Here is an 18,073-nt window from a genome sequence, read left to right on the forward strand (position 1 = left end):
CTAAATATGCCCACCTGCCCATCTGCCCTTGAGGTCACTTTCTTTTTAGAGTAAACTCTTTGTTGATCCAAGCAGGCTTCCTCCAGACTTTCTCATCTAAGGCAGCAACCTGCTTTCCTAAACTATCTCAAGGCAGAGGCGGAGCAAAAAGAGCCCTGGACTTGAGATTCGGAAAAGGCAGGCTTGAGCTGTAGCTCTTTCTTCTTCTCGATGGTATAATTTTGGGCAATCAGAGCACTTTGCATCCCGAGAGCATTTTGTACCTCAATTTCCTCATCTTTAAAATGGGGATAATAGTTCATGCCCAGAATTCCTCCTGGTGGGTTCTTGGGAATATCACGTAACATATGGAGAAAAAAATACATGAGAAAGCCCTTCATAAACTATCAACATAAAGCACTCCAGAAATGCGATTGTTATTATCACATCCAGTTTGCCTTGTCTTTGCCTCAGTTGCCTTCTTTCATTGAAAAACCTTTCTGTTCTTTCTCAAATTGTGTTTGCTTGTTTCGTTCCCCTTACAGCTTTCCATTTTATTCTACACTTGATCAGCTCATGGTGACTTTGCCCAAGGCTCATTTCAACTTCTAAATCCTCAACGAATCGGTCCCTATTTGTATCTTCTGCATTGTTTGTACTAAGAATTCATGTTCTCTAAATAGTCTAGAAACCTTTCACCTCTTGGCCGTATAGTCCTCTCTGGGCAGGCATGATTCGATGAGACGCTCAAAGAAGTCGATGCCAGTCTTGATGAGGAAGCCTCTAATTTGGAAACGGCTGCAGCCTCCATACATGGGACAACTAAGCATCACACCTCACCACCCAAACTGGCTCTGAGTAGAGCACCTAGTGGGTTGGGGGCAGGGGCATCACAGTGATTAATACTCATGGAATGCTTGCTCTGTGACAAGGACTTCTCAAAGTGAAATAACTCACTCAATGCTCATAACAACTCTAAAAAGGCAGAATTATTAATACCCCATGTTATAGATAAGGAATCTGGCAGCACAGAGAGGTGAAAACATTTGCCCAATAAATAAATCAGGGTCAGAACATAAACCCTGGCAGTCTGGCTCCTCGGTCCTTACTTGTAACCACTGTTTTCTGTACCTGCCCCCATGTTACACTGCAGTCAGAAAGGATGGAGAATATGGTAGCCAGGAAAAGGTAAGAAACCCGAAGATGACAGCAAGCAGCTGAGACGTACAAGTGCTGAAAATACAACCCACTTCACCCTCTGCACAACTCAACAATAATTGCATTAATTACATTCCTATGCATGTCTGGAAGACTTCCTGAGTGTCTCCTATAGTTAATGAGCACATGGGAAGAACGAGGTCCACAAATATTTGTACAAATCCAGGTCCTAACCGCTTTTCAAATTCTGTTGTGCACCCTCGTCTCTTTCTCCACTATCCTCATTACGTAGAATCGGACACACAATATGTTTCTGCTAAGTCTCTGACCATCAAATCTACCATAAGCATGTACTTCAAAGCTGTAGAGCAAAGAGCCTAACTAAGCGTGTGAGTTCAAGCCAAACTGCTGGGTTCAAATCCTGGTTCTGCCACTTAAGCTAAGCAAGTTTTTAATGTGTTTGCATCTTGGTGTCCCCATTTGTAAGATGCAGGTAATAATTTGACATACCTCTTAAGGTGGCTGGCAGGGTTATGAGAGTTGATGTATGCAAAGCACTAAGCACAGGGCTTGTCGGTGCTCCATAGCAAGGTAGGGGCAATTTATTCCATATCCACCATGTGCCAGCACTCTGCCAGGCACACACAGGGACACGAGGGGGGATGCTGCTTCTGCCCTTGAGAAATTTACACTGTGGGTGGGCAGGACAGAAACACAGTAGCAATCCCTCTACACCAGGGTACAGCTGTGGGAGCAGGAACAGGGCAGTGTTCCAGCCTGCGGGGACCAGGAAGGCCCAGAGCAGAGGATCCCTGAGCCAAACCTTGAAGATGGGTGAGGCAGGAGTTGCCCAAGGTAAGGTGGGCAGAGCGAGAGGCAGGAGGCAGGCCTGGAGTGCAGAAGAGACTTTCACAGCCTCCTTTCCTCGGCTTGTGTCCCTGTCTCCATCTCTACTCTTCTTGGATCGTGTAAAGATAAAAGATAAGTCTGGAAAAAAATAGTTCCACACATAAAGCTGGAAAGATTCGTCTTGATCTCCTTTCTGGCAAGTCTTTATCTAGTTTTCTCAATAAATACCGTGAAAGAGAACCTGGGAAAGAGACACAGACCAAAGATTAAAACCTGCAGGTCACCTGCCTAGGTGCTGGTCTGTGTTCAGGATGCTGACTACGTCGCCACTCTCCACCTGTCTTCCCCATTAGATATTCTCCGCTTTCTCATCCACTGGGAGCGGACGTGCTGCACTGAAGGCCATATAATCCATTGAAAACCAGTTATTTGCAGCAGGATGGAGCTATTAATTATCATTGCATATTGCGGGTGTGTGCATTAAACTTATGGCTTGAGAAGATTTTTTACATTTCCTCATTTGATCACAACACAATAACTGTCTCCCCTAAAGACCTGATTTTACAGAGGAGGAAGCAAGTTCACCGAGGTTGTATAACTTGCCTGAATCACACAGCGTGGGCCAGGCTGGGGCTGACAAGGGACCTGACAGCCAGGGCCCTCGGTCAGTGCTCCTTCCTCAAGCCTACCTGGCTTCAAGTCACTGAAAAGTGGTTTAAAGATATGCATGCAGTGAAGCTAAGGCATCAGAATTCTGTGTGGCACCAACAAATATCCTCTTTCTTTCCCCCTCGACCACCCCCCTGAGACCAAGTCTCACTCTGTTGCCCTGGGCGGAGTGCACTGGTGTCATCATAGCTCGCTACAACCTCAAACTCCTGGGCTCAAGCGATCCTCCTGCCTCAGCCTCCTGAGTAGCTGGGACTACAGGCTTGCACCACCAAGCCCTGCTAAGTTTTCTATTTTTGGTATAGATGAGGTCTCGCTCTCACTTAGGCTGGTCTCGAACTCCTGACCTCAAGCAATCTTCCTGTCTCATCCTGTCAGAGTGCTAGGATTACAAGTGTGAGCCACCAGTTTTATCCTCTTTCTTAACAGAAAAATAAGGACTTAAGGAATTTAACTTTTGTTTTATAAGTTTACTTTATATAAAACCACTTTCCGAGTCAATAGTTGATACATACATTTGAAACAAAACTAGCTCCCTCATATCTTTTTTTTGACTGTCCCTTTTAACAATAATGATTCCTGTTAATAATAAAATCCAACAACAAAGCAGTATTTCTGACTGCCACTCCCTTGCACTAACCATGAGTCTCCACTCAAAGTAGTAGTCCACAAATGGGTTTGAGAAAGAAATAGATACAAGAAAATGGGTAATCTTCAAAATGTCCAAGATTAAACGAGCAGTGGGAAGTGGATGTCTCCCTCTTAGAGGAACTAGAATCTTCAAGCTTCGAGGCGAAATATGTTTATAGAGTGGTAGGAGCAGGCCAAGAAGATGATGTCCAAGTCTTTGCTATATGTGAAACCAAGGAGATGCTTATGGCCAGTGCCATGAACTTCTCACCCTTCATCCTCACCAATCCAGAAATTGGCTATTTTGTAGGGTTCCATTTTAAAACAACTTCTTCTTTAACCAAGAACAAAGCCCAAATAGAAGAGATCTAGAAAAAAGTCACATTAGCTGAAGTTTCAAAGTACATGCTGTTTATGAGTTCTTCCACATGCAACATAAATCTTTATCTTTCTTTATAGAGAGGCAGCTTTATATAATTTAAGAAGCCAGGGGTTAGAATCAGAAGATATGAGTTGGAATCCTGGCTTGCTACTTACGGTTGTGTAACCTTGACCTCTCTAATCCTCACTCTGTCCATCTGAGAAGATCAGCCTTGTGGCGAGAATTAAATGAGATAACATATGTTAACATAACCTAAAATATAACGGGCACAACACAAATATCTACTGCCAACTCACGCCTCAATTCCAACAAAAAATTGTCTCAAGCAAAGGTGAGGCCATTCCTCATAGATAACTATTATATTTGGACTGACAGCAATAATTCTTAGCAGTTTCATTCCACCAATTGTCTTTAAAATGATCTACAAATTCTGATTACCTAATTCCAGGATCTTCTCACTCCTTTCCCTGATCTCTGTCTCAGTTACCTAAATGCAAATTCATCAATAAACCAGGCTGTCTGCTATGGTCACTGCAATTGTTTATGAGTTTCAGTGCCAACCCTGAATTTCATGTTGAAATCAAGGCATCTTTGTAAATGATGCCAGAAAGCCCTGCACGGTGAAGATGACTGGGGGATACTAGATGAAAGAGCCCTCAAAGGATTTGTCCCAAAAGGCAGCATAAGAAGAGTATTATAAACAGAGGGACGAGAAAAGGAATAGGTGAACAAACAACTTGAGAGAGCTTATTTCTGGCTGAGGAGGTCAGGCAAGACTTCATGGTGGAGACTGCCTTCAGGATGAACCTTGAGAAACGGGTAGTATTTACACAGAACTTGAAGGGAAGAGGAACAGCATCTTCAGTGGTGAGAGAGCTTTGTGAAGAAACGCACGTATTGAACACAATGTGAAAGGAAGCTCGGACAAAGAAGCGAGGCACTGAGGAATGGGTATATTTTCACTCCATCAGCCTAAAGCTGGCACTGAAGATACTTTCATCTGTTCAACCCCAGTAAATCTCACCCAGAGCATTAAGAGTTGCTTGGATGGCAGGGCAATGGAAACATAAAAGGCATAAACATGTCAACTTTATCCTCAATGCACATTCACTTCCACCATTATCTCTACTGACGATCAGCATTTTCTGAGCGCTGACCACGTGCAGAAAGCACTCCGCTAAGCACTGAAGACATAAAATGACATAAAGCATGAATCTTGTCCTCAAGGTAAAGTGAAAAATTAATCAAATGTGATTACTTTTAACAAATATGATCGCTTTTAAACAGAAGTGATTTCTCTTCTATGTGCAGGCTCTTAAAAAACCCATCCAGTATTTCTTTCGTCAAAGACCCAAAGGGTCAACATTCTCCTTCCCAAGAAAGATCTTCCAAATCTGAGCACCTGTATTGGTCAGCGTAGATTTTTTTTTTTTCTGCAGTGTTTCTTCCTATGTGAGCTAAAGAAAAAACCAGAATACAGCTGTAAACAAAATCAGAAAAGGACTGAAATTTTCTCCATTCCGCCTCAAGCTCAGAAACAATTCTGGAGTGGCTAACAAGGTGGTAAGAGGGAGAGCAGCAAACCCAAAAGACATCACTTATGGCTCCACAGAACTCACGGGTAACGCTGATCTGCATGCCAACAAATCCAAGGGTAAGGGCTGCAGTACCTCCATGATTTGGATGTTTTGCCTGCGTAGGGCCGGCCAACAGATATTTGGAAATGCAGATCCATGAGTACATGTCTCAGTTTTCTCCTAAATATTCAGTGCCTCACACCACTGTATAGCCCACCACACACCACGGGAGAGTCCAAACCACACTCATAAATTTTCTCTCTCATCTCCAATGGCTATTAGCAGAAGTCCAAAAGAGAACTAATGTTTTTACTCTTTTGTGGTTTATCTGTTTAAAGGAACACAGATCCATAAATCTAGGGGTTTTTTGGTCTTGCCTCTGTACATTTAGGTTCACATTTATTTTAAAACAGGGAAGGGAGGAAGCCAAAAAGGAAGGATGTGAGAAAACTATTAACCCAGCCAGCCTAATAATCAGTGATTAAAGTTACAGTCAGAGAAGAGCGACATCTTAATGCCTCCCACCCTCTTGCTTTTCTTCGTGCCTTTAATATTCTACTTCAGGCACTGAGAGGGAGGGTAACGGGGCTAGTGAGTTCTAACCAGCACTAAGATAATTGCACCATTCACACCCCTCACCAGTCAATCAGGGTCTGCTTTATCCAGCCCCATTTATTAATAGTTTTCCTACATTTACAGTGTTACAAAGGAGTGAAATGAGGCTTTCTCTCCAAAACAAGAAATGGGGCACCCTCGATAAAGACTAAGTGGATCAGTGGATGTTTGCAGAAATGAGGGCCACTTGCCCTATTTCACAGCCACACCTGTGTCTAGGGTGTCAGGGAAAGCATTCTCCTTGAGTTTCCTAACTTTCAACACCAGGCCTGCATCAGTGTTGGGAGAGCTCGGAAACGGGGTAAACACAGCTTGCCCTGCATTCAACCATCATCTCCACCCCTTGTGTGCACTCTGTAGACTAGATCCCCTCATATCCAACTTTTTTTGACCTCTGGACCAGGGACCCTCTACTAATCATATAGTGGTTTAAAAGTGATAGAGTCTCACTGTACATGTTAAAATGCTCAGATAACATAATGCTTAGAGCAAACAGGTGCCTTGTCAATCATCCTGCCGAGTGGTCCTCAAATATGGCTGCACCTTAGAATCCTGGGGAAGATTTCTAAATGACCACTTCCTGGATCCTTCCCTGACAGATTTTAATTTAACTATTTGGGGTTGTTGTTGTTGTTGTTTAGTTTTTTGTATCTGTTTTTGTTTCGGCTCAGTGGATGATTCTGTTATTGAAGTGGGGTTAAGAATCACCAGTTTAGACTATTGTCACTGTTACAGAAATGAGAACATCGAGGCCCAGAGTCCATGGTTTGCACGTGGCCCCCAAAGTAAAGTAGCATGAGCAGAACCAAATACAAGCCTCCGATGCCTAAGATTACCACCTCTTTCATTATCATGTAGGCATCCGCTGGATAGCCTAGAAAAACCTAACATTTTTAAAGACCCATTACATATGAAGGGATTCCTCTGGGCTCTGAGATATGTGAATGGGCCCAAATGCACACCACTGGCTGACTTAAGGGACATGCATTCCAAGGTGACGTGCGGGGCAGGGCAATGGAGGGGAAAACACTGAAATGAGATTCAGTGGATGAGGCTCTGCCACATGCATGTGGCCTTCGATGATGTAGCTAACCTCAGGTCTATTTTCATAGTTTTGAATGGCGGTTGTTGGGGAGGACAGGTAATCCCCACAGGACTGTCAGCATTAATGCTGCATCACCCCATGCCACGTACCCACCCCACATGCATATACCTAAGTTGCACACACGCATTTCATGCATTTAAAATCATTTTGGCTAATGTATTTGGTAGGTAAGTCACTGAACAAACATATCCACACATACATAAGTCTAGTGTGTGTGGGTGTGGGTGTTGTGTGAGTATTGGGACACACATGCAAGACACTGATCTCTAATCCAAAGGCACAAACTGTTGGGACATACATGTGTGTGACCAGACTATGGCCCCTATAACGTGGGAGGATTGCTTCAGTATGTCTGGCCATTTTCGCAGAGTATGATTTGCTATGGGAGAAAGAATGAAAGACGTCGCCTAAGCTTCATGTTTCCCCTGAGACTTCTCTTCTCCCATCCCCTGACAATGCAGTGTTTTTATCCAGCCATTGTTTTTAAGTCCCTCCTCTCAGAAAGAAACGGGATCTGATTTCCTAAGAAATTCTAATCAGCTGAAGCCCTGAGAGGGTCTACTCTCTATAAAGATTGATGAAAACTTTAAGCTTGATGTTTCTTTCTCAAGAAAGAAATTCACAGTCCAAGTGAGACAGTGAGCAAAGACACGGAGGATGGCGCGACAATAATATAGTTTGCCTTTTGCGAGTTGAGTGAGCAGGCCAGTGGGTTAATTAATCGAAGCCTTAAATTGTCCTAATCTAGGAAGTTCTCTGCTGCAGATATTCTCCCCCTCACCAAGCTGGACTCTAAGGAGAGTCAAAGCCTGTAGCTTTCCTCTCCTTCCAGGTCTGCCATTCCTACAGGGCTGGCCTGGCTTCTCCTCCTGTCCCCTCTCCCGGGGCTCCTAGGCACAGCCTCATCACTATGCCTCCACTACCCTGCCCCTCAAGTCACTGTGGAATGCATGGCCCTTAAGCCAGCCCGTGGTGGGCATTCACTCACCACATATCTTCAGGATATTCCCTTTACACGTAATGGACGTTTAAAAAGTCTTCAGGCTGGTCTTAGGTTCCTTTTGCTAATAAAGTGAATACGAACCACAGTGTTCAGAGAAATGGTTAAAGTGTAGATAAAGCGTAGAAGGATGGGGAGCAGAAGAAGATGCAAATAAAATCTAGGGAAACATCAACTTTGAAGGCATCTTTCCTTAGGCACCAACACTGCAGTTTAATCAGGAGGTGACTGACGGCGTCTCCCCAGCATCTCGACACCTGGGCATCCCTGGGAGTAAAAACTTCTAAAATACCAGGCCACTCCAGAAAGGCTACCAAAAAGCATTGTGTGACTCCCCTAGGAATAACTGAAGCCCTCTTCATCCAGCGCTCCCCGTTGCCATCCCAGAAAGCAGCTGCTGTCTGAAGGGCACGGCAGATTTCTACCTCCCTACTCCAGAAACACATGGGCTAGGCTGGTCCTCCATTCTGTGTAGCTTGGCCTGGGCTAGGATCCAGTTCTCTTCTTGGACACAAACCAGCTAACAGCTGTCCCTTTCTTTGTAATGGCCATCACCGAAGTTTGTTGCAATCCAGTGGTCTAAGATGAAAACTGAATCATTTGCTCATTCTAGAGGCAAGTCTAATAAACAGGGCTAGGAATCATTAGCTGTAGAATCACTAAAGCAGAATTTACAGCTTCTTTCTTCTCCTTTTAAGAAGACCCTGGCTTTATTCTCTGGCCTCGTTGTTTGGAATCTGAAATTCCTAATCAAAGAGCCAGCCGTTCCTGTGTTGCTCTTCTCCCTGAGTTAAGGGATGTGAGAAAGAGCAGGAGACTTGCCCCTTACACCACCTTGCCTCTCCATTTGCTGTCTGTCCCCTGCTCTCCTTCTCCTACAAAACTCCTATTTATTCTTCAAGACATGATTTAAATGCCAACCCCTCCAGGAAGCCCTCCTCACTCTCCCAGGCGTCTCTCCTTTATAGATCTTCCCTAAGTATATGATTATCTCCTTACACACATCTACCCTACTAGATCATGAGCTACAGGAAGGTACAGACCAGAGCCAATTCCTTTTCATAATGCAATGTTTGACAAATACTGGTTCTTAACAAATGTTTGTTGAATAATTGAGTAGAGCAAAAGACATAAAAATGAATAAAAGAAGAGGATAGTGTGAAAAAGAAGAGTCATTAAAAAAGAGACAAAACAAAGCAAGAGGACATAAAACATAAGACAGAGAAGATCAGTTTTAAGAAGGATCAGAATAAAAAAGCACAGAGGATGAAAAGGGAAGAGGCAAAAGATGTACATGGGTGGAAGAGTGAAATAAGAGAGGAAAAGGGTGAACGTTCTGATTTTTTTTTTAAGACAAAGCAGAACTGCTGGGAGTCCCAAAAGCAGAACACATGCAGAACTACCAATGTTAGCTCTGGCCTATAATTGCGTGCAGGGAGGGTGTAGACCCATCATGTCCAGCAACTTTGGCACCACCTCGGAGCTTGTTAGGCATACAGAGTGCTGTGCTCCACCTCAGATCTACCAAATCAGAATGTGCATTTTAACAAGATCCCCAGATGATTCCGATATACAATAAAGTTTGAGAAGCACTAATGTAGACATTTGAGACCCACAGATAACCTCCACATTTCTCTCATCAATGGTGTGGTGTACAAGGCATTGGCACTAAGGGGCTACACAACCTCAAGCAAATCACTTAATGTCCCTGGATCTCAGTTTCTTCATCTTTATTAAATGAGGTCGGAGCACATGCTTTCTAAAGTGTCACAGAGCTCTGACATTCTTGATCTCATCTAACAGCATAACTTCAACACTTTCCATACCCACCAGGACAAACAATAGCATCGTTGACCAATTAATATTTCACTTCTTCTCTCCCTTCATTCATTTAATATTTTCTGAGTATCTATTATGTGCCAGTCACTATGCTAGGTATAAATGATTCCAAGATGAATAAAACATCTCTCCCTCCCTTGAGGCGTTCACGGACTTCTTAGGGAAACAGAGCCTATAAACAAAATTCGGATAAAGGGTACTAAGAAGCATGAACAAGTGCTGGTGAGCACAGAAAGCAAAGCCATCACATGGCCTGGGGCAGTGGTGGAGAGTTTCAACAAGGGGACAATACATGCACTCGGTCCCTTTTTCTGCCAACCTAAGCCAAAAGTGCTAGGAAGTAAAAAGAAAAAATAAGGTGGTTGGAGAGCATCCAGGACACATCCAAAGGTTCCTGAACACACTTCTCTGGGTTCACATCCCCCAAAAGTTCACCACACAATGGATTTTGTGTAATGGCCACAGATATACCATTAGCAGCCACAGGTGAGCCTCAGTCACCCACCCCTGCTAAGTAAGCCTGCCCCCTCATCCTGCCTACATTCTGCTCTTCTATCTTCAGCCTCCTTCTGGAAGATAATATCAATTCAACCGCTAATCTACTCTCCCTGGAGACTTCTTCTTGTGGTTGCAAAGAGGAGATGCACTTTAATAAATGTGAACAATTCATTAGACCAGTAACTCTTTTGATCTATATTTATTTACAGAGAGAAACAATACCAGTAGCCATCGTATGCACAGCAGCAGAGACCGAAAGTATAGTTTACTGAAAGGAAGAAATTTCTAGAATTCTTAAGGATGGTGTAGAATGGCACTGAGGAAAAGGAGGAGCTTAATTTTTCCAGCTCATCCACTCCTGACCCCGACAAGATACACAAGATGAGTGGTTTTGTCGGCCCCGGTCTTCGTTATTAAGGAGAGAAGGCTTTCACTCAGAACGATACTTTTCCAAACCTTTAGAATGGTGAGTTCAACCCTAGCTTCTTTCTCTTCCCTGGCTTCTAGATGCTTATTTATGGCTATGATTTTTTCACATACCACTTGTCCGTTCTCCTGCCTCCTTTTGCATTTCATAGTCCATAAATATTAACAACATTTTTGCTTTGACCTGTTAATAGTAGTGGAGATGTCACCTTCATTTTCAGATTCTCAAACAAGAAAATAGAAAAAAAAAAAAAATCCTGCCCCTGGGTTTGTTATATTCCTGGAGGAACTGGAAGAATGTTTTACAAGGTAACATCCAAAGCCAAAGGCCGGATCGGCTCAGTTCTGCTTCTCCCTGTCAAACCCCACTCATTCCACCAACCAATTTCAGTCCACGTGTCCAACTCCCAGGCGCCCACTGCCCCTCCCCACACAAGGCTGGGTGCTTGTACATAAAGGTCAAGGAAGACGGTCAAGGTTCTGAAGCCATCTTTCTGGAGGTAAAGCAGGAACACAAAATTGAGGTTCCTGCTGTTCATCCCTTCTCCAGAGGAAGTCGCTCTTCTCAATCAGCCTAAAGGAAAGGCATTTGGTGTGCAAAGTAGTGAACAGAGGGATTTTTCTCTCTCCCCTCCTTTCCTGTAATTTTGCCTCCTTACTTATTCTCTCTGCCTGCATTCATCCTGACAAAAATTACATACATACAGTAGCAAAGCAAGGTTCTTCAGACAGACAGGCTTGCTAAGGCTAGGACCAATGGGAGAGAAAAAATTAGATAATCCAATAGCACACCCTGCTCCTCTCTTTGCATGTTAACATCTGTACCTAAACTGCCATATCGTTCTGTGTTCACAGATCCATCATGCTTTTCCACACCTGAGACACATATACAGAAGATAGCCATGATGTTCTGAAACATCAATGATTTCCCTTGAAATCATCAATCTAACATCCTTAGCTGTGTTTTCCTGGGAAGTCTTTATTTCCTTTTTTTTTTCTTAATTGCACATCATGGAGGCTCCTCAATTGAAATTAAATTTGCTCTGCCTCCCACCAGCGGCTACATTTCTTTCCCATGTAACCCACACTGTGTGGGGGGCTGGAGGGTGGGTGGCAAAAGCAGAGAAGACAAAATAGAACCCCGTCAGGTCTTTGTGCTGTGAGGGAAAAACGGGGAGAGAACAATGACCCCGAGACAGCCCAGAACGCCACTGAGTCATGGCCTTATGGAGAATGTCCACGAGAATGGGCAACACCTGCCTCCTACCAGGGTCTCCAAAATGGCTCTGGATGCCAAAAAGGTAGAGACCACCTGTGGCGATTCCTCCTTGGGTCCTAACAAGCCCATTCCAGTTGGACTACCTTTCCTTTCTCTTTATAGCTTTCCCACCCACTTTTTCTTCTCTTCCTTAACACCCTCCCTCTTTAACCTATTCTCCTTTGTCTAGTCTTAGGGCCAACTAACGACAGCCTGGAACCCAGCTTCATCCATTGGTATTCCAGACAAATGAGGTGGCTGAGACCCTGTCAAAAGGCCTCCTTGTCAACCTCATCACCAACAAACATTCCGAAGGACCTATTGGGTGTAGAGTTCCAGTGTCATAGGCACCAGGGATGCAAAAGGAGCCATGTGCCCTGCAGATACCCTCCTCTCCTTGTCTACCTGTATGTATGAAATCATTGCACATGGAGCTGCCTTTCTCACCCATACCTCTGTTCTATTTTGAAGTAAAATTAAGAGTTCATCCTCCTACTTGAAGGAGCAGAAGCAGATGGAGAACCAGCTCAGGTGTCTCTAAGGTGAGCACACACCAGATAACCTCAGCTATTTGTAGACACGGTGAAAACATGGTTCAAAGAGGGGTCCCACCCGCTCACTCTGATTACACCATGGTTACAGATTAGCATTTCAGCAATAAAAGCTCAAAAGAATGGAACCTAGGAGAGGACGATAGTGAGTTTAGATTACATCCATCCTTTCTGTACAATAAAGAACTATCATCTACTGTCATGCTGAGTGACAAGGACCATGCACCACTTCCCCCACGTCCCTTTAGTATTTTGGATTGTTATAAAAAAATGCCAGAAAAAAGATTGGTGGGGGGGGTACTTTTAGAAAGACTATTGATGCTAATGATTCTGCTACACATTTTTGAACATCTTCATCCCAACCTGATTGCTGCATTTGGACGCCTTCGGAGTTTGGGGTTGCATGGTCAGTGGGGCAAAGAGAAGAGCCCTGCACTCACCATCATGGCCCTCCAACACATGGATGATCTGATTTTCTCAGGAGTTGTCTTGGATTGCATGAGTGACTAGCTGAAGAGTCATTAGCTAAGTCTTTTCCATTTCTCCTGCTATTTCTCTTTCCAAGCGCATTAAAATATTGCCTAACCACATTTCACATATTGTAAAAATTGATCAAAGGGAAAAAATTAAAGTATTAATTCTATTTTTGAGGATACAAGACTAACACATGCAAACAGCACATCTCTTTGTTTAACACAAAGACTCACGTGTCGAATTCTGCACCCCTTCCACATGCATAGCATTTTAGAACTCTGCAAGATAGCCATTTTGCAAGAGTGTGGAAGTAACAGTTTGCTTGGAGGATGTGTGGGTATAAATAGATGTGTAGACAGAAGGAGAAATTTACAGCTCAAAAATAATAGCACTCAAAAAATACAAATTAAAAGCAGAATATTGACAGAATTCCTTCTTTCTGAGCTTAAGATTTAAGTCCTCTTAACCTGCAGCATCCTTCAATTCCAGGTGTTCTTAGAGCAGCTCTATCCCCCACCTAGACCTGTCCCTCTGCAATAGGCCTCCCGGGATCACTGGGGCCAGTGTAAACCCTTTATACAGCAAGTGGATTTCAGGACAACAACCACAATGATCTCAATCATTATTTTTATTTTTAAAGGGCATAGAAAGGATGCCTAGGAAGGTAAAGATAGGAGATAGGGAGAGGCACCAAGGTGACAAGGGGAAAAAGCCAGCCTGGGGGGGGGAAAAAAGATTTCTAGATTCCCATAAAAATCAGAGCCTTGTCTCTGGGTGAATAAAATGCTATTTAAATCGAAAATCACACAGGTCTCCTGGCTGGCTGTGTCTGCATGCATATATATACATACATACATATATAGATATATATATATATCCCTTATGCCATCCAGCATCTTTCGTGCCTACATACCCCCACCCCCACTGCCCCCCCAAAACCCAAAACCTGTTAGATGAGAGAAGGAAAAGAAATAACATGGGAGATTTCCCTCTTTGCAATAAGCCTTTTCCCCAAAACAGCATTATTTTAATATCTTGTGACCTTTTCTTCCCAAAAGATCCACTTGAGGGACTCCAAGAAAATGATAAAACAAGGAATCCCTACCCCAGGTGAGGAAAAAATAAAATAGAATTTGCCCTACCTTGGTTTGCAGAAGCCAAACCTCTAGACCGACAGATTAAGGGAGTGAGCATGTTGGGAATGTCCAGTCTCTTCTCGCTTGCATATCCACATAAGAAAGACGAAGGATAAATGAACGGAAGATAATTTAAAATCCAATTTAGCGTAAATTTTGTTTTAATCTTGTGTCTCGAAGAGATGCAGATTCAAAGAAAAAAAGATTTAATTCAAAGGTAATTCAGGGTGTGGAGAGCAGCTCACAATGCAGAATCCAGAGTAATTATTCCGTGTGCATGTGAGGTTAGTGGCTGGAATATATTTTGAATGATTCTTCTGGCAATTATGGTTTTTGATTTTTGGAGCTTTAGTGGAGGAGGCTCTGTGTAGAGAAGCTGGGGGCCGGCTCCGTCCCTCCGTGGAGCATGGTCATTCCCAAAGCGTCCCCTTCCTGAGGGGGAAAAAGAGGCGGTCAGGGTTTGATTCGAGTGTCCCCCGGAGGGTGAGAAAAATGCATTCCGAAAAAGATATCAATTCGTTTTAAGGAAAAGGGGGAGGAAACCCCGCATTTCCCACAGAGTGCACACGAGAGGAATTGAAAACAGCTGGTACCGGTCTATAAATAATTCAGAAAAGGTCTGGCTATACCATTCCTGGGACAGGCATGGATGAGAGGTGGGAAAGCCAACCTGAATGGAAGAGGGGAAAGGGAGGGAGGGAGCGAAGGAGGGAAGTGGGAAGGAAGGAGGAAAGGAGGGAGAAGAGGCACGATAGAGCAACACACACTCACACACGAGCAGAAACACAATCCCCACTTAACTCGCCAGCAAGTGCGGCCCCCAGCCCCATCTGCATTGCTGCTGACACGTCTGTCTCGCTCTCCCCATCGCCTCCGGCAGCAGCGCCTCCTCCCACCCCGGGCTTGTGCTGAATGGGTTCTGATTGTGCACGGGGTGCACACTGGGCATTTCTCGGAAGGGGCACACTGACACGCGCACACACACGCCCCCGACGCGCACGCGCCCCGCGCGCGCACTCACACTCACCCCCGCGCACACTCACCCCCGCGCACACTCACGCCGCCGCCGCGCCGATGTGCAGCGCACGGGGCTTCACCTGCAACGTGTCGATTGGACGGATGGTCGCGCGCGTGGCTCCGGCCCGGGGCACCGCTGCCCAGCCTCTGCTAGGTGAGGGGATTAACCCCCTAAAAACGACCAGAGACAACCCTACCCCCTCATTCTCCACCCCTCCCCCCCCAAAAAAAGCCACGTCCAAATTAGCAAGTGCCGGGTGCTACTGGATTTAAGAGCTTTACCTAACACCAGGTTGGTTAACGGTTTCGCTGCTTCGACCCTTTATCTGCCTGATCCCCCCAAACCCCAAAATCCAAACGAGAGACTCCAGAGCGAATATTCACGTACCGGCTCTGAGCGCCTCCGCGATTGCAGTCTCCGGAGAGGGGTGGCCGGTGGCGGGGGATTGAGGGGTTTCCTTTCCTGCAAAGCAGGATGAATGATGCGTCTCGGGGGTTCGGAAGTTCACGACTCTTCTTTGCAAAGCCAAAGGATATGCATTCGGACGCCAGCACTTCGGGGTTGTGGTGATCAAGAATCACCCTGACGAGCACTTTCGATAGAGCGAAGCCCCGAGATTTCCTAGAGGTGAAGAAGCCGAAGGAAGTGGTTTTTGAAAGGGGGTGGGGGGACCTTCCTTTCTCAAAAAAAAAAAAAAAAGCTGGGGGGTGGAGAGACAGGAGCCCAGATTCCAGTTGGTGATGCTCAGAGCCGGAGGAAGGGAAGCGGGCGGGGGCCGGCTGTGCAAGTCAACCGCGCGGCAGCGGGAGAGGAAGAGGAGGAGGGGAGGAGGGGGAGAGTAAAAAACGGTATTAATCACCGGGGACGGGGGGAGGGCGGGGAGAGCACAGGTTGCCTGGTCTGGATCTGGATCTCACACTCGAAAACGTGCCCCCCCACACACACCTACCTACCTCTCACACACTGGCTCTGGTGGGAGGAGAAACCCACGAAGCTGGGGGAGATGTTTCTGCTCCCGGGAGGGGCGTGCGCGCGCGTGTCCTCTTTCTCCACACCCCCCACCCCACCCCACCCCCAAACCCCTTCACCCCCTCACTCCTATTGCTAAGACTCTGGCGGAGGCAGCTTCCCACGTCATGTGCTGGGGGAAGTGGGGTAGGAAGGGGGAAGGAAAGGGGGAAAGGCTTAACCCGAGTCCGTGGCGCCTCCTCCTGGCCGCTGCGGGGAACAGCAAGGAGGGAGGGCTGCTCGGGGGTGGGGTGGGGGGCGAGACAGTGCCCCCGGTGGGCGGCCGCGCTTGGCTGCGGAAAGAGTCTCAAAGGCGGAGCTGCAATTTGAAATCGAAGACCCTGGCTTTATTTTTCATAAATCTGCCTTTCCTTCGTACGTGCATTCTGTGTGCTGGGCGCAGTTGGAGTCCAGACTCTTGCCTTCAAGGAGCTTAAGATCTATTTTGAGCACCCAAGGCGGAGGGGTAAAACGATATAGAATAAAGTGAGGCAAATGGAATTAATGGCTGAATTGTACAGTACAGGCTATACACGTGCTTTTCTGACTGCTAGTGAAGGCTTGAGGAGTTTGTTTGTTTTTCCTTAAAGTTGATCCTGTTATTTAAAGACCTTGAGAAGATGATGAGACAGGTGAATAATCCCTAAATGAAACTGGATTTCCTAACATTTACAAATCCACCCTCTTTTAAAAGGCAAACATCCATTCATTTCTCTTCCTCTTAAACTGTTTTCTATTTCCATAGCACTTATCACCACTAATAGTATTATTTATTTTTGATATTAATATTATTGTATATGCATCATTTTTATACTTATCCGTTGTCTTTTCAAAGATCTAGATTATTACAGTGGTGCTGCTTTTTCAGAATGGTTATATTATGGGCTTCCCACCAACATTCCTGAGGTGTGCCTTGCAAACACACAAGAAACAAGGCTGTGTGAAGTGGATACACCTAGTAGCTTGGAACTTTGATTGATGTAGAAGACAGCAGATGTGTTTTGCTGTTCTATAGACTGGACGGGATTCATAATACTTCTGAACTACAGTAATTCTTTTATGTTTCCTGGTTTTTCTTAGGGTTAATCTTTGAATCTAAGATTTTGAAGACACACACAAACACATAAGCATTGCATTAAAACACAAGTGCAGTGTGTTCACATGCAAATTATTCTTTCTAAGCAATGGTTATTGCTGTTTTTCTAAGGCAGGGTTAGAGCTGATCTTTCACCCCTTTGAAGAATTGCAGAACCACCCCAGATTTTCTGTGCTCTCTTGGTATACAACAGCCATCGCAACCCCCTCTGTGTGCAGATTTCCAGTTGTTAGAACTTGGATTCTAGGAGGAATATAGAATGCAGAAAGCAAGGGCCCATTGGATCTTTCCTGAAATATTCTTCCCTGAGTCTTCCACAAATGGCCATTATCTTCAGAATAGCATCTAAGCTCACTCAATGACCTTCCTTCATGGGTTGACCTTTAATCTACTTTTTTTTTTTAACCTCATAGCTCACTTTCTCTTCCCAATCCCCTTCACCAAAATTATACTATTCTTTTCTGTTTTCTTTTCCTCCCTACGTGAACTCAGCGATTACATTCCATACTGTTCACTTTTGCAAGTGTAAAGGGAAGAATGAACTCTCATACTCCCTTTACCTAAGTAAGTCCACCCTCCCCTTCAGTTTCCAGCTCAAGTCCCACCTCCTCTGGGGACATGTTTTGGTCAACCAAGCCTGAATTTATTTCTGTAACAATTTCAAGGATTTTAAAATGAGAGATGCCATCTCACCACTCTCCTCCAACTCTCACCCCCTGCATTTGGAAATGTATGGAAGAGTTTGCTTGATCACTTATCACAATGACTGGGTGATACTTCTGGCATGTATCATCCAGGTGCCAGA

General features: G+C 44.9%; 1 protein-coding gene and 1 pseudogene across 1 annotated transcript in view; one reads left to right on the forward strand and one right to left on the reverse strand.

The window, feature by feature from the left end:
- GRIN2B (glutamate receptor, ionotropic, N-methyl D-aspartate 2B) overlaps nucleotides 1–14,341 on the reverse strand; it is a 448,376-nt gene extending 434,035 nt beyond the window's left edge. Inside the window, exon 1 of the mRNA XM_012652167.1 lies at nucleotides 14,153–14,341. The gene's annotated coding sequence lies outside the window, so the exon portion shown is untranslated. The remainder of the gene's footprint in view (nucleotides 1–14,152) is intronic.
- An 879-nt stretch (nucleotides 14,342–15,220) lies between these two features.
- LOC105816673 overlaps nucleotides 15,221–18,073 on the forward strand; it is a 120,912-nt pseudogene continuing 118,059 nt past the window's right edge.

This window comes from Propithecus coquereli, unplaced genomic scaffold (assembly GCF_000956105.1).
Source record: "Propithecus coquereli isolate 6110/MARCELLA unplaced genomic scaffold, Pcoq_1.0 Scaffold381, whole genome shotgun sequence".
NCBI lineage: Eukaryota > Metazoa > Chordata > Mammalia > Primates > Indriidae > Propithecus > Propithecus coquereli.